The 21477-nt window shown below is 47.8% G+C and overlaps 1 protein-coding gene and 1 non-coding gene across 3 annotated transcripts in view; both read right to left on the bottom strand.

The window, feature by feature from the left end:
• ZBTB7C (zinc finger and BTB domain containing 7C) overlaps positions 1-21477 on the bottom strand; it is a 381637-nt gene that overhangs the window by 142583 nt on the left and 217577 nt on the right. For both annotated transcript variants that reach the window (XM_033177799.1, XM_033177798.1), the window contains one exon: positions 16876-16937. The gene's annotated coding sequence lies outside the window, so the exon portion shown is untranslated. The remainder of the gene's footprint in view (positions 1-16875; positions 16938-21477) is intronic.
• Positions 924-1030, bottom strand: LOC117064311. The gene has a single exon (XR_004429374.1). It is a non-coding gene; the product is annotated as a U6 spliceosomal RNA (small nuclear RNA).

Genomic DNA, 21477 nt, shown 5'->3' with positions numbered 1-21477 from the left:
TTCTCCTTGACCCTCACCTCTCTGGAAGATTAGAAGCAGAAGATTTATTGGATCAACTTCTCAGCTGTGGAATCTGAGCAAACAAAAGGGAAGTGGCTGAGGTAAGACACCCCGGCAGCCCTTGATGAATGTTGCAACTGGTCCGGGGCACTTGCCCTGTCCCCAAGGGGGTCTATGTGTACCACGGGATCTGCTGTCCAGATGGCTGCATGAGGCATGGGGAGCAGGCAAGGGCTACACAATAGAAAGGTAAGCTGTAAGAAAGTGCACTGACTTTATTTTCAGGCAACCTCGGGTTGGGACTCTACCTCCTATTGCATATGCTGCTGCACGCATTGTCCCATCTTTTTGCATCCTGGGTTCCTCTTCCGTAAAATGGGCACAGTACTCCTCACCTCCCAGTCCCTTGCCTTGCCATTGTCCTTACCACTCAATTGGACATATTTCAGAGACAGCCTTACCCTGCTGTTACTTAACGGTTTCAGCTCCCCAAACTAGATCACGTGACTTCATGGGCTAGAGCTGTGTCTCCGGAGAGGTCAGGGATCCCAGGGAGCTGACAGCGCTGGGGCCCTGCCATCGTCACTTCTGAGCTCGCAGCACCTGGCACACTGTGTTGCACATGGAAGGTACAAAATAATAGCTAGAGAATGAAAGAAGGAAACTATGGATGAGGGAGCCAAGGGTCAGAAAGGTGAAGTGTCCTGCCACAGGCCATATGACCCATTAATACCTGGCAAGCACTGTGCAGTCCACTTTCTTCATTATCAAGGGCAACTGGAGAGGAGAAAACACAGCCAAGCATACTGGCTCATGAAGTCTCGTGTTTGCCAGGGAAAGTCCCATTTTACATCGGTTTTTTTCTTATGATTATAATAACAACAATGCCCACTTTTACTATCAAAAGTGTCCCTTTTTTTCTTAAAAATATGAACTGCTTCACGAATTTGCATGTCATCCTTGAACAGGGGCCATGCTAATCTTCTCTGTATCATTCCTATTCTAGTATATGTGCTGCTGAAGTGAGCACAAAAGTGTCCCATTTTGGATGATAAAGTCTCTGTTCTCGCTGTTATGAGGGAGAGTGGATGGAAGGTCTTGTGTTTCCCTGACTCCATCTACTCTCCCACCCCTCACCTCTCCTGACCTGCCAGAAACACAATTAAAATGCCACTTCATTATCTATTCATTGAAAGCCACACTTGAACTGCACTCCCCACAAAGGCCACCTTCCCCCAGCAAAATCTGCCTCAAGGGTGCCCTCATGGCCTGTGCAATGGGGTGATGGGGTTCTCAGCTGCTTCACTGCCTTCCACTGTATCACCAGCAAGTGGCCAAAGATCCTGCCTCAGCATTCTTAGTGTGCTGAATGATGGGCACCTGCTTGCCAGGCCTGTGCCAAAGAAGCCCTCTACCCACACCCCACTAGCTAACTAGTATCCAGCTTCCTATTCTGCAGGGGCATTTGGGCCTGAACAGGGACTCATCCGTCACAGCTCCTGGGGGGCTGACAGCCTCTCCAGAGAAGGATGCGCAGGCTGAGATGAGAGCTGGGGTCTCTGAGATCCACCCACCTGGAGAAATGCTGGATTTGAGGAGAAGCAGAGACGTATCATGAACACAGAGCAACTTCCCACTCAGGGGAGCTCACCAAACCCAGGGCAGCCTCGGGGATGAGCATCTTCAGACATGTTCAGGAAGGCGTGGCTAGGATGTGGGATCAGGGGATGGGGCCAGCCCTCCCACTGGTCCTCAGACCTTTAGAGGAGGCCAGGAGGAGAAAAAGAGCCATTGACACCTTAAGAGTAAGCAGGTACTCTTGGGAGAGCCCCTCCACACCTATGAAGTCATTCGAAGCCTGGGATCCGGAGGTGCCTCTCCCAGAGCCTTCCTCAGTTCACTCACCTCACTAGGACCACCCCACTCCTCTGCACCTGTCCCTTCTGCACTAACAGACGACAGAGACCCCCACTCCGCCCCTGTACGAGTGCAGAGGCCTCTGTGGTTGCTGCCCAGGCCTTTCATGGGAGTGTGGTACCTTCGCCAGGACTAGCCCTCTCTCTGCCCCACAGGGCAGGGACCCTTCACTTTCTGGTCCCACGAGGAGCTGTGCCCTGGGTTCTGCCTACAGCCTACACTCAACTGTCTCTTACCAGCCGCCTACCTGAAAGTGGGGCATTCAATCTGGAACCTGAGGTTAGCAGGGCCCAATCTGCTGGGCCTGGACCCAGAGACTCCCTTGGCAGTAGAAGAAGATGGCACCAGGTCTCACTTAACTCTTTCTCTGGCCCTGCCTGAGCTCTGGAGCCCCATGGTCCAGTGCTCCCAGCCCTGGCCCCAAGTTAAACAAGAGGACAAAACCCAGCTTGTGACTTCTTCCCCAAGCTGGCTGACACCTGTTTTCCCTAAAGGAGGAACCCAGGCTGGCTTTGGCCATCTCATCCCCTCCTGGAGAGCAATGGGTATGCCACACTGGGCACTCCTTGAGGTCAGGCCCTCAGCCCTCTTTCTTCTGAATTCCTCTCTCCTTCTAGCCCTCACTTCCCCTACCTAGGCCAGGCCCTTCACTCTGGGAAGAATATCCCAGGAATCATCCATCACCAAATTCTAGGAGCTGATTTCAGCAACTACGTGGCTGGAAGGAACCTGGAAAATCCACTGTGCCCATGATGGGAATGACCATTAGTGCCTGGAGGGCAGGAATGCTGTACCCATCCCTGCAGCCCCAGCCCCAGCACAACTCAGACAGACGGCTCTCAACAGAGGCTTCCGGAACTGCGCGTGAGTCCTAGCTTGCTGTCTCCCTGGCTGCCCTGGAGGCTGGCCCAGAGCAGGCACATAGTAGGCATCTGTGAATGAAGCAACAGGTTCCTGCCGGGTCCTAGGTCCTGGGCTGGGCACTCTGACTATGTGGGGCAACAACCCTGCAAGGTAGATACCATCATCCTATTGAATGGATGAGAAAATGGAGGCTCAGACAATGTAAGTGGCTTCCCTGAGGCCACTTTGCAAGTATCAGGCCAGACTTCAAGCTTAATCCTTCCAGTATCTGAAGCCTGTGGTCTTTCCGTTTTCATGTCAGTCACTCAATCTATGCATTTGGGGATATCAAAGCCGAATAAGAAGTAGCTCCAGCTCTTGGGTAGTTCATACTGAAAGAGGCAGACAGTTTTGTTCACAGCTACCTGGGACAAGAAACAGATGTGGCCAGGCCTGCCCCAAAAGCTGAAACCTACTGTGTAGGCTGAAGGCAGAGGAAGAAGGCCACTCTTCCTCTGGAGTTTGAGAAAGGCATCTGAGAAGAGGCGGCAGTGGATTCGGCCACAGACAGGACATGATGAGGCTAAGGACGCATTGAGAATGGATTTTAAGCCAGTGGGAAGATGGGTCTGCATCAGGGGCTTCCCAGTGCCCTTAAATGTCATGATGGCCTGTCAGGCAGCCATCTGCACAGCCTGGTGGAGCAGGCAGGGATGCAGGGAGGACTGGAGGCTGGGAATCTGCCCAGGACCTGTTAGGTTTCTCAGCAGGAGCTGCAGGCCTGAAGCAGGTGGGAGCATTGGGAGCTGGGAGCGGAGTTTGTGTGCCCTGCCTCCATGAGTGTGTCTGGGAGATTCAGGCGACCTCCTGGCCTCCATCAGTGGGAGCTGGGGGAGGGGGAGACCAGTGAGCTCTGAAGGACACACCCACCACATTGTTGCACACTTATTTTTCCCACACACTTGATTGGCGTGACCCACGGGGTCAGAGGGAATGGCCTTCACTGGGCTGGCAAGTCAAGGGCAATGACAGTCCTCAGTTTCTTGGGCGGCCCCTCCCTCAGGGAGCTGGCCTGGGGCGAAGAGGGCCTTCTGCTCTGTCCCAGGCCAGCCTGCCACAGTGGGGGTGGGAAGGGCTGCCTGGTCCTGTCTGCTTCTCGCTTTTTCTGCTTTCAGGGTCAGCACAGTTCAGGGAGGAGACACTCACAGACTGTCCGGAAGGCCTCCTGCAGAGACAGAGGAGCACAGGCGCTGTCTAGGGGGTGGTGGGAGGGGAGTGTGGGGCAGGAGAGGAGCCTCTGGCACAGCCATGAACTCACTGCAGAGCCTTCCCAGGCCTCAGTTTCTGTTCTGAGAATGGAGGCCTTGGAGCAACTTGAAAGCTCCCACTTTCCTCTAGTTCTTGAACATGCCGTCTTCCTCTTCCCAAGATGTTTCCAGACGGGAGCGGACAGTTAGTTTACTTCAAGTTTTGCTAGTTTTCTATTCCTACGTTGTGATTTGAACAGTCCTGCTGTGTTTAGGATGTTAGACCCAAACCTGACTAAGAAAATCAGTAGATCCCCTCAAAGTCCAGGAAACTCATGATGATTAAGCTTCCACTCCACGTCAGGCCCCACACCAACTGAAAAGGTTTATGTAGATTATCTCATTTCATCTTGACATCAACTCTGGGAAGTGGCTGTTATCATCTCCATTTCCCCTAGTTTGGCGAAATTTCTTAAAGTCCTGCAGTGGTTTCCTAGGACCTTCAGGATAAAATCCAAACTCCTCCCAGCCCACTTTTCTAGCACCACACCACTCCTAACTGGGCTAGTCCCCTCATGGATGGACTGCTTCTCCCACACAGTCTCAGGGTCTACGATACGTACCCCCTTCCCATCCATTCAACTTGTATCTTTCCAAGGCCTGGCAAGTCCTTCTTCTCCCCGAGGAAGAGTAGGCAGTGGTGGGAGGCAGGTGAGGCCCTAGGGCACCACACTTAAGGAGGCACTCACTGTCAGGTGCCAGGCCTGCACTTGCACGCCCCTGAGAGTGAGCACCTCTTTAAATTTTACACGGAGTGCTCACTCGCCTCATCCTTGTCCTGGCCCTGCCCCAGAGACTCAATGCCCAACCCAAAGGACCTCTCCCTCCTCCAAAGTCCACAGCCCTTCCTAGTGGGTCCTGTCACTGGACTGTGTCACGGGGACTGATCTTGATGCCTCGTGTGAATGTCCATCGCTACAGGGCAGAGACCACTTGTCCCCTGTCCCGATCCTAAAATCAACAGGGCTTGCTCCAGCTTCCAGACTGGCTCCCCATCTGCCCTTCCTCCTTCATCCTCCACCCCATCAACCTGGAATTCCAATTCATCTTTTAGAATCTATATGAAAATTATGGTTTAGCATTGTATAGCCATTCAAAATTACGTTTCCACATGGGTGAATTTTTCTATAACTTGGCTGACCTGGCTACAAGAAGAAAAGATTAGATAATTTGACTATACAAACAAATTTATATGACAAATCCCATAAGTAAAGTCACAAGCAAATAATAAACTGGGAGAAAATATTTGTCACATATATCATACACAAAGGGCTAATGTCACTAGTATATAAAAGATTCTTAAAAATGGAGGGGCAAAGAACCAAAAAACCCAATAGCAAATGGACAAAAGATATAAACAGATAATTCACAAAAGGCAATATTAAAAATGATCATTAAACATGAAAAAATTTTCAACTTCACTCATAACAAAATAGGTAAAAACTAAAATTACAGTGAGATACCATTTCTTACCAGTGAGATTGGCAAGAATTCCAAAACTTGACGATAGCATCTGTTGGCAAGGTCGTGGGAAAACAGGAATGCAAACTGACACAACCCCATGGAGGGGAATCTGGCAACACCTAACAAAACTACATCCTCTTCAACTTGATAATCCCATTTTTAGAATCCCAAGCATATGAAACACACATGCACAAGCATTGTAGCATTATTTGTAGTTGCAAAATATGAGAAGCCACCTAAGTGGTCATCCGTAAGAGAGCAAGTGAATAAACCATGATATACACACACAATGGAGTATTATGCAGCTGTAAAAAAGAGTGAGGAAGACCTCCATGGACTGATATGAAGTGATTGCAAGGAACTATTATTGAATGAATAAAGTAAAATGTAAATACATCTAAATCTATATCTATCTGTCGACCTATCTATCTATATATAGTGCTACCTTTTCTGTAAGAAAGGGGAAATAAGACAACATATAATTTTGCTTCTCTTTATACAAATAAATAGATGCACAAGAAGAAAACAAATTGATTACCTACAAGGAAGCAATGGGTTACAAAGCAGAGTGCATATCTCCAACTATACCTTTCTGTATAGCTTGACTTCTGAAAGCATGTTAATGTCCTACATATTTTTAAAAATTAAATTAATAAGAATGAGAAGGAAAAAAACCCCTCAAACTGAAAAAAAAGGAACCTAACTGTAGTTCAAATAAAGACTATAACCACCCTGAAGGACAGAAAAAATCAGGAAGGAAAGACTAATCCTAGTAATTTATGAACATGGCATGGTGAGGTGGGGATGAAGGGAAGGAGGTTTGTTGGTTGTAGTGATTTGGGTGAAACAATTCTGAGAGTATTTTAGATGTAATATAGGATGAGCAAATGAGTGAATTTTGTTGACAGTTTGGGGAGCCCAGGTTTCACTGCTGAAGAAGGACATGCAATTATGAGAGGGGAAGGCAGGAAACAACCCTGTAGAGATGGATTGGAATTAGAGGTATTGGTGTGGATTCACGATTTCTAAAATACAAATATGTAAGTGTATGTGCATGTGTATGGGTGAATAGTGTGTGGATGTATAGGTATATGGATGCATGTATTTCCTAGTTTTGTCCCCTGAAAGGGCCAAGGTGCAAAGATACACAGCAATGAGCAAACCCAGATCTGGGGGTCTAATACCATTCCTCGATAAAAGGAACCAGAGACCCCCAGAGAAATGACTGATTCCAGGGCTGGTGCAGGGTAGGTGCAAGATAAGCCTGGAAATCTCTTCTATACCAGAAAGTAAGAACATACTCAAAATAGGGATAGTGGTGTATCAAAATATCATAGGTGAGAAATTCTAAACCATTGGAAAAACCAGAGTTCATCATTCTATGCAGATAAGACATAAATACATTCTATTGCTTACAGTAGAATGCCAAGAGTCCATTGGCAAGAATGGAAGCAGTGCTGGAGTTGGAAATGCATCATTGTGCAATCTCGTGTTAATGATTGGATGAGCCAAGAATCATCAATGGGTGCTACATCTAGGGAGAGACCGATGAGGAGCAGGGTAGTGCATGGTTTTAAAATGTCTCCCCATAGACCACTTGCTAGTTCCAAGGCAGAAAAAAAAAATCATCCCATAATGGAGAAATCAGACACTGCCTGGACTGAGAGATCAAAATTAACATCACCAATGAGGGCCTCCTGATGATGACCTGAGAAGAACTAAGAGGGCTTATGCAGGGTTCTGGTCAAGAATACAAAACCTGGATCTCATCATGAGGAAACATCAGACAAATTCAACATGAGGGATATACTGTATTACAAATAAGTGGGGGCATTGTATTCTTCAAAGATGTCCATGTCATAAAAAACAAAGAAAGGCTGTGCAAAGGTTCCAGATTAAAGGAGATAAAGAGACACAACTAAATGCCATATCCAAACCTAGATGAGATCTACTGGAGGGAAGAAATGCTGGGGAAAACATTATGAAGTTAACTGACAAAATAGGGATACAAAGGATAGATTAGATAAAAGTGTTATATAAATGTTAAATGTATTGATCAACCATGCTATGATTATGTCAGAGAATATGCCTATCCTTGGGAAGCACATGCTGAAGTATGAAGGGGTGAACTTACCCTCAGATGGTTCAGGAAGAACACGTGTGTGTGTGTAAGAGAGAACACAAATGATTAAGCAAGTGCTGTAAAATGCTAACAGCAGATAAATCTGAGATATGAGAATATAAGGATATTCTTTGGATTATTTTTATGTTTGCAGTCTCTCTGTAATTTAAAAATTTTCCCAAATAAAAAACGTAAATGTATGTTCCAATATTTGAAAGATGTTCTCTTATTTGTAGGAGTGGACTCTCCTCAGCCAGGGGACTGCCAGCAGGCAGCCAGGCCAGGGAGGAGTTCTTAATCAAACCCATCTGGGTTCAGTGTGTGGCCTTGGAGAAGTGACTTGACCTCTCGCGTCTCTGCACCCTCCTCTGGGGCCATGCCCACCTCATGGTCTTGGAACAATTAAAAGAGATGATGCCTGCAAGTACTTGGCCCAGGCCCCCCATAGGGTGGGCTGGACATCTGCGGGAGCTATGACTTCACTGGCGGTGTTTTCATCAGCATAAACCCCTTTAGGGCACAGAGCTGAGAGCTGTCTACATTTCCAAGAGCCACTTCTGGTCTGGAGCAGGACCGTGAGCCAAGAACAAGCAGCACCAGCTGGAGGATGGCTTCTACCAGCAAAGTGGCCCCCTCCCCCTCCTGTTTCACCCTCAGGCCTCAGCTTCTAGAACTCAGGCCCTCCTGCTCTCCGCCTTGACCACTTGCCCTCATCTGCAAAAGCCTCTCCTTTCGGCTGGCACTTCTTCAAGGCCCCCTCCTGGTGACTCCTGTGGCACCTTGCTAGAACTATTCTAGTCCCCTCCTTCAGCTCCTCCTCTCTGGGTAAGGGACCCGAGGTGGCATTTCAGTGTGGATTCATTTATGGCCCCATTTTTCCTCTTCCAGGGAAACCTTTTGTGACAGTGCCATCATTCTTGTGTTCCTGGCAAAAGGAACTATAATCCCTGGTCAACAGGAAGGTGTGTGCATGTGTGTGTATACACGTGTGTGTGTGTGTGTGTGTCTGTGAGCTGTGGACTTTCTTGGAGGCCATGACATCAGCCCTTAGGCCAGGCCTGGCGTGTTGAGAACTTGGGTCCACCTTGGGGCCAAGGCCTGTGCTGTTGTTTTCCATTTGCCCCTCCCACCCCACTCCCCTCTTCTTGTGCCCCGGGAGGCCGACCCCTGCAGACACAGCAGTGGGCTCCCTTGCCTCTGGCCTCGTGTCAGCTCAGCCTGTAGGGCCCTAAGTGGAGAATGGAGGGAGTTTGGGGTCTGGGGTTGGGGTGTTTAATGCCTTGTATTCCTTTCTTCAGGGAGGCCTCAGATTGGCTGTATCTTTGGACCAGAGGCCACAGCCTGGGTAAGGTGGCCCCTCCACCTCACCCTCACTGTCTCTGCTTCCAGCAGCCCTTCCCTCTCCTTGCCCCTTTAGTGCCCCCGGGTGTAACAGCTCCCTGGTGTTCACAGCCCTGGGGTACTGCACTGGATCTTGAGAGTTCCCTGCACCTGGCACTGGCCTTTGAACTCAACTCTCCAAATTGTCTACAAACTCGAGTTTGCCACCTGTTTCCTGCCAGGCTCCTGACCCATGCAGACCCCTGTGGAGGGAGGCAGTGCCCTCTCCCTTAAATGTATTTGGTACTTGTCTGTCCGGGAGCCCTCACATTGCCATGCTCAGGGAGGGCATCTCAGGGAGGGCATCTGCCGCAAAGCCATTCACACTGCAGAACAAAAGCAAGGGCTGCCACGTCGGGCCTCTTCTGCCTGCTGCTTCTTGTTCCAACTTCATTTCATCTTTTCATAAGTTACTGTTCTGTGAGAAGCATTACAAGAAGGAAATTAAAAGAGAGAAAAGTTGGTGGAGGAATACCTTTCTTTCTTTTTTTGGTTTAAACCTTTTGTTATGATCTCTTTAGGAGCCTGATCCAACTAGAGGGACATGTGGCAGAATATGTTCTTCAAAATTAGGGCTCTTTATTATTCATTCTATTAAAATCAAAATATTACCTGATGCCTGTCGCATCGTCAGAGCGGGTCTGGCAACTTCTCTGATGCATTGTCTACTTGAAAGTAAAGACGAAGGCCTTTCATGTGGAAGCCTCTATCAGGTCCATTCTGTTCTCCTGCTTGCAATGACAGAAAAACCCTGGCCTGCTCTGTGTCTGAGATGCTGACAGATCCAGGGCAAAGCAGTGGAGCCCATCATGTGTCCCATTGTGCCAGGGCCCTCTGGGCAAGGCTGCCTCTTCCGGGGCCCTACCTTTCCCCCACCAAGGGTGGCATGGAGCAGCAGGAAGACCCCTCCTTGTCCTACGAGTGTGGCTTCTCATACCCATTGATTTTGAAGTGGGTGGAGGGAACAATGCCAGGGACCAGCACAGGCTTAAAGATCAAACTGCCTTGCCATTTCCTTGGATGCCCTCTGCTGCCTTTACCTCTGGAAGAAATACCACAATGCAGATAATTCCATTTCTCCAGCAGGAACAAACCAATCTGGCTGTGGTGCTCTGCTCTAGAGCCACCCAGAGGTTGTCCTGGTGATGTCTTCAATTGGGGCCCTAGGTAAATAGAGAAGTTCTTAGCTCAACAGAGGCTTGTCTTTTCTGAGGACGGTGGGTGGGACCAGAGTCCCCAACCAATAAGGGATCCTGAATGGCGGAGCAAGGCTTGTGCCTGGTGGCTGAGTTACACAGCAGAAGAATGCATGTCACTTGGGGGCCTTCCAGCCAGCTGTGGAGAAAGACTCTCCTACGCTGGATGTGGGGAATGTGGGTGCTGCAGGTGGTCAAGGAGGCAGAGATTCCTGGGGGCTGGGTGGGCTTCCCAAGGCTGGTGGGATTGGACAGGTAGTTAAGCACCGGGAAGGAGAGAAAAGAGGGAATAGCCAGGAGGAATGTGAGTGACAAGTTTGGAAGCCAGGGTGGGAGACCATGGTCTCTGTTGGGGGAGTTGTCAGAAGTCAGGCTGGAATGCCCTCGACTGCAAGGAAGATATTTCTATCTCCTTCCTTCCTTCCTTCCTTCATGCCCTCGACTGCAAGGAAGATATTTCTCTCTCCTTCCTGCCTGCCTGCCTGCCTGCAAGGAAGATATTCCTTCCTCCTTCCCTCCCTTCCCTTCCTTTCTTTCCTTGGGGGAGTGGTCAGAAGTCAGGCTGGAATGCCCTTGACTGCAAGGAAGATATTTCTCCTTCCTTTTCTTTCCTTTCTCCTTCCTTCCTTCCCTGCAAGGAAGATATTCCTCCCTCCCTCCCTTCCTTCCCTTCCTTCCCTTCCTCCCTTCCTTCCCTGCAAGGAAGATATTTCCCCTTCCTTCCTTCCTTCCTTCCTTCCTTCTTTCCTTCCTCCCTCCCTCCTCCCTTCCCTTTTCCTTCATTCCTTCCTTCCCTCCCTGCAAGGAAGATATTTCTCCTTCCTTCCTTCCTTTCTTGCTTCCTTCCTTGCTTCCTTCCCTCCATCCCTCCCTCCCCCCCTTTCCTTCCCTGCAAGGAAGATATTTCTCCTTCCTTCCTTCCTTCCTTCCTTCCTCCCTTCCATCCCTCCTTCCTTCCTCCCTCCCTCCTTCCTTCCTTCCTTCCATTTCCTTGAGCAATCCTAAATTCAATATTAATCTCCCTAGACCTGTCTTGTTGATAAATGTTGATTTCCCCAGCACACCTGTTCATATTTCAGATGGAAATATATTATAAAATCACGCCATTCGCTGGTGATTACCATGGTAATCAGGCACGTTCAATGACAGGCCAGCACTCCTCTTGAAGACAAGGGTCTGGAGATAGAAGCTTTCACGTCACTTATGCCATGCCTGGGGGGAGAGGGAAATGAAGCAGGCATGGGTGGTGTTTGGGAGGGATGGTTTCCTTCTCTGGGGAAGTCTTGGCAGACAGCACAGCCCCAAGGGCCCAGGAGGGCTCTGCAGGGTGATGGGGGTGGGCCAGACGAAGGCAAGTAAGTGGGAGGGCAAGGCCTGCATACCTTGGTGTTCTAAAGTGTATATACAGCTAGCAAACCCTTTTACAGGATCCATGGCAAGAGATCTGAGCTACCAGGATCAGGTATCTTAGTCAGAATATCATTCAACCTCCCACCAGGTATAGGAACAATCTCTACAGCCTCCTAGAACATCACAAAGATATAATTATTATTACTGCTTCTCTCTATAATAGGATTATGGTTTAGGGTCTGATGAAAGCCCAGGCTGTTTGGATGGTATTATTTAGTCCTGATGCAGTTCATTTTAAGTTTTCTAACCAGATTGCTTGGCTTCAGATTCCAATTCTAGCACTTACTGGCTGTGTGACCTTGGACAAGCTACTTAACCTCTCTGTTACTTTTCACTTGTAAAAAGCAGATAGTATAAGTTTCTAATGCATAGGACTGTTGTGAGGATTGTTAATTAATAAATGTAAAATGGTTGAAATAGTGCCTGCTACAGAGTAGCTGCTTAGAAAGGTAAGTCACTGAGATCCTTGAGTCACCCCTATATTTTCAAAGAAGGAACTGAGGCCAAGCCATGGGGCAAGCAGGTAACGAGGACTGGACTGGATTGCACTCTGAGCTAATGCTGTTTATATGACACTCTATCCCCTTGCTCTCTAAGGCTAAGGAAAACTTCCATGGAGGAGTGCTGTGAGCTGAGCAGTGCATAAGAAAAGAGCGTGGGAATCAGCATTTTACCACGTGGCAGACCTGCCTGGGCTGTAGCAGAGCCTCCCCACTCAGTGGACGAGGGACAGCAAGGATCAAAGGTACAGCCAGTATCCTGGACTTTGCACAAACATTGCCTCACCTCCTTCTCCTGATACCTCCATGTTATCCTTTCTGAACAAAGAGGTGACTGAGGCGCCAAGAGCCCAAAGCTGCATGACAATGATGGCAAATCAGGACTGGAACCCAGACCCCCTGCCTCCCCACCCACAGCTCTTCCAGCTCTCTTCCCAAATATATCGGCTTGTTGGCCGCTAGCTGTCCTGTTTGCTACCCAAAACTAGGACCTGGTCCACCTTCTCAAGCCCAGTCACCCCCTTACTCCCACTGAAGCCCTAGAATCTTAGGCCTAGTAGGGGTTGCAGGTTCCAAAGTACTCACATCCTTAAAGGATATAAACATCTGTAGGCTTCAGCCACCCCCACAATTGCCTATACATGTTAGATGTGTCTAATAAAAACAACCACTACAGTAGCTGCATTTATTGCTTACTCTGTTTTAGGGTCTATGCTACCTTCTCCTTTTAATATGATGATATTCGCCATTAATTGAATTATTTTACATTGCACCAGACATGATATAATCCAAACCAGGCCAGGAGCTGCGGGCTCTGTATTACAGAACCCACCCCACCAGAGGCAGCTGACAGGCCATTATTCTGTGTCCTGCAAACTCTGTGCAGTGATAAGGAAACTCCACCAATTTGATGCTTTATCTGGTTGCAGGTTGAGGAAAGATATTATTTCAATCAAGATAATGATTCTATTTCTTGAACGGAAATGAGATTTTTTTTTCATTGCCTCATGGGGGTGCCACCAAAATCTGTCTTGGGGCTGGAACAGGTCATGAACAAGTTAGAGGATTTTCTTGTAACCTGAGAGAGAGTGTAAACATAAAGGAGAACTGAAAGAAGGGAGCTTGCTTGCAAGAGAAAAACATATCTGCCAGGCCTACACGATTACAAAATAAGCTCAATTTGGAAAATTTATACAAGCATTGAACAGAGCCTTCAAGACCAAACTTTAGAAGATAAGTGCCCAGTGTGAGCCCCACAGCCTGGAATTCAAGTGAGGTAAACGGCCTCTAAAGGCCATGATGATACCAAAGATGCACAGAGGAGACTCAGCTATGACAGGACCTTAGACGTCTTCTAAGCCTGCTGTCAGGCAGTGTGGATCAGCTGTGTAACTGTGCTGACAGATGACCTAGCTCCTGTTTCAGCCCCTTCTACCAGAGGGGGCTTACCACCAAAAGAACCCATTCCATCTTGGACCAGATCCTATGTTGAGAAAGTACCTCCAAATTATAGTCAAGTCACTTCATAAAAGGAAACCACAGTGAAAATTCACACGGTGCTGACAAAGCAGGAAATTGAAATGCACTTTGGAAACAGAATACACGACATGCAAATGACATCCGATGATAAATGCAGGGAGACCTCAATAATTTGCACTAAATAGTGAAGTTAGTGAAATTTTAAATTATTTTAAATATTTGGGGATTCCAGGGGCTGTCACGCAGTATCTCAAATAATTTGCTTTAAATAATAATTTAAATTGTATGTATAATTTGCTTTAAATAATAATTATTTGCAATTAGAAATAAAAATAATTTATTATTTGCAATTAGAAGTAAAAGTAATTTACAATTCCTGTATCAATTGTTTATATAGTAACTCTAAAGAGTTTGAAAACGTTTGTAAAGTTCTTATGCATTTTAAACATTCCACTGAGAGCTGAATCAGGCTATTAATTGCTCCCTCTCCAAAGAAAAGGCCTATTTCAGTTCAATCCCTTCTGGAATAACCCCAACTGCTGACTCTAAAGACCCAAGAAGGTGGCACCTTTCTATACTGCATCAGATTCACCAAAATTTTGGAATCTAAACCACAATGTTGTTGGGTGCAGACTATCATTGGAAAGTAACACAAAACTCTGGCAATATTGGTTGTCTCTAGGACAGGAGCCTGCTTGAGGCCAGAGGTAGAGAGGAGACTTTTTACAATATACCTTCTGGTACTTTTGAATTTAGAGCCATGAGACGATAGTGTCTGTTAAGAATAAAATTCCAGTTAAAAAAGCACACGCTATTTTCAGTTAAAAAAACAGACTTCGGCATTGATTTCTATTTTAATACTTATACTCCCAAAATACAACCTTACTGCAATGAAAATTACTGCCAGGTCAGTGAAAATGACATGTGGCTGTCTTGACAATAGTGGTGCTCGCAGGCATGAGAATAAAAGCAACTGATGCTCTGTCCAGGTCTCTGTACGTGCTGGGGGTACCCAGTCCCCAGCTGCTGAGTGTGGCACATAGCTTTCACTCATGACATTCTTGGATCCTTACTCTTGGTAAAGGTGATGCTTTGGAGGCTGCACCACCAGCTATACTCTGGGGGCAGCTGCTGACAAACAAGGGGACACACAAGCCCTGCCCCCTGCCTCCAAGTCAGACATCACTGTAGTGCAGGTGACGTGGACTAGACCCAGGGAGACCTGCCTTGAGACCACATTCTCACTCAGCTCTTGCTTCCTTATCCAGCTTCCCTCTCTCCTTGACAAGTGTTTCCTAAGAGCTCTCCCTGGATGCATCACATCCCACTGAAACCTGATTCAGGCTCTGCTTCTAGGAAGCCCAACCTAAGTCAGTCACCAGTGGCTCAAAATGAAGCCCTTCAGCATCTTTTCAGAGGGTGGTCCCAGGAGTTGGAAGCCACATGAGCCTTCCTCCTTGAAGGCAGTACCATAACCACCTTCCTGCCTCGCCGAAGACCACCAGTCTGACATTATATGGCCCACGAAAGCCAGCAACAGCAAAACACGAACATCCAGAACAGAGAGAGTTCCGACAACCGGACCCCGTGGGGCAGCACAATTACTCTTCTTCCCCAGGATGAATAAGCAGGAGGCAAGGGCTGAGCCAAAAGGGCCTGTTGCATAATCAGAGCGATGTCCAGTTATGTGCAGTGGAAAGTCAGTGTGGACGTCATAGGCAGCTCTACCACTTACTAGCAGAGCAAACTAGAGCAAATATTGAACGATTCTGAGCCTCAGTTTCTTCATCTGCAAAACGGGAATACTGGGCAGAGCCTTTGTAAAGCACCTATGAGGCAGTACCATCAAGTGTGCTGCAAACTGGTCATGCAATGTGAATACTGGCTCTTGTTATGGAGATTTAGAACTAGCTACCTTCTCCCGCTTGCTTGGGACAAATATTAATTAATCATCATTAAATAAATAAATCCCAGCACAGTACCTAGAGCTCCCTGTGTGAGAAGCGGTTCTGGGGAAAAGCAAGCGGACAATTGGGAGTGCTGTATTGGTGACTGTCCACCAGGAGCTCAGGATGTGGTCCCATTAGTGGCCTCACAGGGCTCTGGTGGCCCTTGGCTGCAGCTGTCTGGAGAAGTTTCTCTCTCTCTCTCTCTCTCTCTGTGCATGTCTGTGTGTGTGTGTCTTACTCTCTCTCTCTCTCTGAGACAAAGGGAATATCTCCAATGTAGATTTCCTGTAATCTACTCAGTGTATAGACTGATCTCCAGTACAACCTCAAGTTTGTGAAAAATTTATGCAGTGATGTTCATGTCATAGAGTGGCCCACAAACTGGCAGAAACTAAATTTTATTTACATAGGTGAAGAATCCTTTATTCCATCCTGATTCTTTGCATCTGGACCATTCCTGAAGCCATGCCAAGCCCTCCAGCACCTGGCCCTGTCCAACCTCGCCAGCATCTTCTCCCCTCACACCCTCAGACCCATGCCTACGCCATCCTCCATGTAGGCATCTGCCCGTTCCTTCTATAGCCTCCCTCTTCCATCAGTCCAGTTCAAGCCTCTCCTTCTCCAGGAAGTCTTCCCTAACCATTTCCCATCCCCAGCATTTCTGCCTGGGCCATGCCAGCCAAAGCTGGCGCACACACCTGGTCATAAAGTTCTTTGTCTCATGTGCAGGTAGACACCTTCCCATACTGGACTGAAAGCTCCTCCAAAACAGAGCCAATGCCTACTGCTTCTCGTGGATTTCCTAGAGCCTCCAGGTGCTGCCTGGCACCTGGTGATTAATGACATTCTCAGATTGATTAATGGATTGGTTCCTGTGACTGCACTTAGTTTAACATACTGTTAAATGGCCTCTATGAGAATTTACTGTTCTGAATAGGGAGTCAACCTAGCAGGAAACTTAGAATTGTACAAACTGTTTGTGGTCCCAAGTGAAAAAAAAATGCAAATCTCTCTTTTTTCTAGAGTCCTGCTCTCCCGCACAGCAATCAAGTCAAGGGAGTGACTCTTTCACGAGCCAGTGGGAACATTTTCCACTTAGAGGGCAGAGCCAGGGTTCAAACCACCCTCCTTCAACTCAATGCCTTACATTCCTGGCTTCAGCCCCACCCCAAGGGAGGAACCTTCCAGAAGAAGAACCAAAAGCCGATCCCATCCAGGTCATGCTCTTTTCCTCTAACAGGGAAATCCAACCACTTCCCAGGAGCATTGTTAAGCCACAGAACTAAAAAAAGCAAAATTCATACTCACAAGCACCGACGCCTTAGTTTTAAATTTCAGGACACCAGTTTTTCTGCAAATCGGCTCATTTCCTGCAAAGAGAAGAAAGGGACGGAGAATCATATTAGCATCTGCTCTGGGTATCCTCAGCAGTTTCCTGGCCGACCTCAGGCTTCTGCACCTTCTCTGTGTTCTCACTCCCAGCAGCACTCTCCCCTCCCCAGGCACACCGCATGCTAGTTGGGTGGGCGCCCTTCGCTCTTCGCAGGATCCCACCCCTCCAGGCCCGTGGGCTCAGCTCACGCCGCCTCCCTCTCCCTCCCCGGCGCTGTGCCAGTCTCAGATTGACCACTGCCTCCAATTCCCTGAAGGCGTCCCGGCTTCTTCCCACTCCGGAGTGAGGCCTCCACTTCTGTAGCATGGGGTTGCCTAGCAACCCTGCGCATGCAGCTCGGAAGGCCTTCCTAAATTGGACCTCACAGCACAGGGCATCTCCTTGTACAGCTGCCTGCATCTTAACAATCTGGCTCTGAATAATAACACAATGGTAATTGCATTCATGGACCCCAAACTACATTTAAATAATGTTCAAGAGCTGACACAAACCAACAAAGGCCAGAAAATGCATCGTGGAGGTTGACTGTGAGGCCAGGCAGGAACGTTCGGGGCGGGAGGGAGTTGACACCAAAGACTTGAGTTAATGACAACGCTAACCTGAACTGTGAATTCTCCCGCATTTCGCTTGAGTGTGTCACCACTGTAATGTGTTGTAATGTGAGTCTGGGCAATTAACGCCCAGAGGCAGTGATGCTTCAAGACAGGATGCCCTTTAGTTCTGCTGATGCATACGTGGATTTTTGGAGGGAGTCGGGAAGTGGGGAGCTACTTGGACAGGAGGGGAGACTGTTCATGAGTGATTTTACTTGGCTTTTACAATCGTGGCTAAATCCATTTTCGAAGATGGGGGAAAGAACTTACCAAGCAAGGGCACAAAGCATTTGCTACCTCAGCGAGGGACAAATTCGACATGACTGATGCACTTCAGGATAAGAAGTGAAGGCAAAGAGGCCTTGACACTGGCCGAATGCAGACTGAGCAGCCTAGCTCGGAATGGGGAAAGGGGTGGGTGCGAGAGGCCAGCTTTGATCTGTGTCCCTGGCAGAGGATACTGTGCAGCTCTGCTCAAGAGAGGAGGGTCTTAGCACACAAGCAGTGGCAAGCTGGCAATCTGCTCCTTGTGGAGCCTTAGCAGGGAGGGCCGGCAGATCAGCCCTGATCATTTGAAAGCTGGAAGCACTTTGTTTTTAAAAAGCTCAATCCTCCTGCAAGGGTCTGGGGCAGATATCTGTACATCCACGTTCATCAGCACTGTTCACAATAGCCAAAACACAGAGGCAAGCCAAACGTCCACAGGGAGAAGAATGGATAAACAAATGTGGTATATACATGCAGAAGAATTTTATTTAGCCTTAAAGTGGAAGGAAATTCTGATACAGGCTACAGCATGGATGAACCTCCAGCCCATTATGCTAAGTGAAACAAGTCAGTCACAAAAACACAAATACTGTATGATTCCACTTATATGGATTTAACTTCTCTAGGTATAGAGAAGTTAAATCTATAAAGACAGGAAGTAGAAGGCTAGGCGTGGTGGCCCATGCTTGTAATCCCAGCACTTTGGGAGGCCGAGGCGGGCAGATCATTAGGTCAGGAGATCGAGACCATCCTGGCTAACATGGTGAAACCCTGTCTCTACTAAAAATAAACACACACAAAAATTTAGCAGGGCGTGGTGGCGGGTGCCTGTAGTCCCAGCTACTCGGCGGAGCTTGCAGTGAGTCGAGATGGCACCACTGCATTCCAACCTGGGCAACAGGGCAAGACTCCACCTCAAAAAAAAAGACAGGAAGTAGAATGGTGGTTGCCAGGGCTGGGCAGGGAAAGGAGAATGAGGAGTTATTGTTTAATGAGGATAGAGCTTCGTTTGAAAAGATGAAAAAGTTCTAGGATGGATGGTGGTGATTGCACAATGGTGTGAATGTACTCAATGAATTACACACTTAACAAATGGTTAAAATAAAAATAACCCTGCAACAATAGCACAGCATACACCTCCACACTGTTTCTCTGCAAGACTTCAGTCCGCCTTCATTTTGGAAGTCAGAGTGGCCTGTGTCATTCACAAGCTTGGACAGGGAGACTCACTAGGACCAAAGGACATAGTGGACAGTGTGACTGGGCGAGGGAGCCTGTATTAGTCTATTCTCACACTGATAATAAAGACATGCCTGAGACTGGGTAATTTATAAAGGAGAGAGGTTTAATTGACTCACAGTTCTGCATGGCTGGGGAGGCTTCAGGAAACTTACAGTCATGGTGGAGGGAGAAGCAAACACATCCTTCTTCACATAGTGGCAGCAAGAAGAAGTGCAGAGTGAAGAGGAGGAAAAGCCCCTTTATAAAACCATCAGATCTTGTGAGAACTCACTCACTACCACAAGAGAGGTACAGGGGAATCTGGCCCCATGATTCACTTATCTCCCACTGGCTCCCTCCCACAGAATTTGGGAATTATGGGAGTTACAGTTCAAGATGAGATTTGGGTGGGGACACAGTCAAACACTATCAGAGCCCATGGCTCGTAAGCATCGTGTTTGTGCAATGTGGCCTGAGAGAGAGTGGTCTGAGCACTGAGAGACAGGATTCTCCTGTTCCCACCTCTTGAAATCCAAACACCATCACCTTCCAGAACTCAGCCTCCTTCCGCTTAACCAGTCCTATCCCTGTGTCCCCTGCCTGCTCTCCCCGCTGGGAACCTGGGCCCTTATTACACTCTCATTGTTACCCTTTGTTCACCTCATGGCCCCTGCCTAGAAAGCCCCTTCCTGTGCCCACCATCTGACCTAATCTTGCTCTTTCTACTGGGTCCACATCAAAGTCCACCTCCCTCATCAAGCCTTCCAGATCCCTCCCAGTTGTACTTTCTCTGAATGCCACAGCCTGTAATCAATCACTTGCTTAGGAACTATCTTATGTTCTTGTCTGAAAATCTGGTCTCTTCTAATAAGTCCCTGAAAGGAACCCTGAGCAATGATTATTGCTAACATTTTTTGTCTACCACAGGCTGTAGCTCAGGGCTGAGCATACCATGGCTGCCAGATTGCCTTGCCTCCTTTCTCAGGGAATTCTAACCATAGCTCCCTTGCCTAGGGCACAAAGCATGACTGCTGGTTGCAGTGCCCTGGAGCTAAATATTCCAGGCGGATGTTCAGTTCCTTCCAGTCACTTAGAGGTGTAACTCAATGTGTGCAATAAACAATTGAGCATTTACAGATTTTATTAATTTGGAAAGGTCATTAGAGCTAACAGCTTCTCCAAGTGAGAGTGAATAAATAGCATGGGTAATTTTTTTCTATGCCCTGGATTTTTTTTTCTTGGAATGTACTTTCAGCCTAAAAAATAATGTTACAAGTAAAAAAGAAAAACTCCAGGCCCTGGAGACAGGGGGAGACTGACAGGAGTTCTGGACAAGCCTCGTCCCCTCTGTCTTCCCATCTGCAAAACAAAGGGTGGTCTCAAAGGTTCTTCCAACTTAGGAAAATAAAATTATGATTCGATTTTAAGAATGTGAAATTAGCTAGTGACCTTCCAAGTTAGCAGTTACTGCCTCTCCCCCACCCATCCTTCCAGATGCCCCTCGCCTCTGGATAGATATGGCATGAGTTCATGCCTCTGCAGCCAGAACAAGGTTCTTAATCATTTCAGGTGCCTTCCCAGGCCCTGACCTGGGTGCTCTCAATCCCGACGACCTGGCTCACCTTGCTCTCATTAGATCATTAAGGAATACTCAAGACTAATGACTTGTTTTCTTGAATCTCCAAAAATGGATGGAAAGGGGCAGGAGGGCATCATCCAAGCTCTGTCTCTCCAGTCCTTGGCTCGGTGACCAGCCAGTGCTGTCTGTCAAGGGCTGGCCTCTGCGGGACAGATGCTCCTGGCTCTTCCCCACAGGCGAGAAATGGAAGCAGCATTCAGGGAGTGGAGTGGAGGGGCTCTGGCTGCAGCCTGCTGTCGTGGGGAGAAACACTTGGCCCTTGACCAGAGTGCTGTTCGCCAAGGCTTTTCCTGACATCCTTTTCTCTCCATATCCTCATTGGTCCCTCTTCTCTCTGCCTTGGGTGCGGGCAGATGCTGGGAAGACGGGAGTGCAATGTCTGTCTGTGACTGTGTGGCCACTAATGCCCCCACCTCCAGACTGCCTGGGATTATCAGGAGCAAGAAGACTGAGTATAAATCAAGACTCTATAAGTAACAACATTAATACTAATCTTAACATTACCATTGATATTAATTATATGATGGTTTATGATTAAAGAAGTATTTTCCCATGTATGTATCAGGTAGGTAGAATAGATTCAACACATTTGTTGAGTACCTGCTGGGGATGCAGATATGAAAAGGTGTGAGTCCTGCTTGCCAACTCCTTGCAGGAGGGTTATAGACAAGATGATGGAGGCACAGAGGAGTTGAGCAATTGTCTTAGCGCCATCCAGCTAGCAGACACTGAAGCAGTGCTCAAACCAAGCCCATGAACTCAGGGGCCCTTTGCAACTGTACCTATGTGACTTGTGA

This window comes from Trachypithecus francoisi, unplaced genomic scaffold (genome assembly GCF_009764315.1).
Source record: "Trachypithecus francoisi isolate TF-2019V2 unplaced genomic scaffold, Tfra_2.0 Lachesis_group19, whole genome shotgun sequence".
NCBI lineage: Eukaryota > Metazoa > Chordata > Mammalia > Primates > Cercopithecidae > Trachypithecus > Trachypithecus francoisi.
The sequence above is the reverse complement of the archived record's forward strand: the minus strand, read 5'-3'. Positions and strand labels throughout refer to the sequence as shown.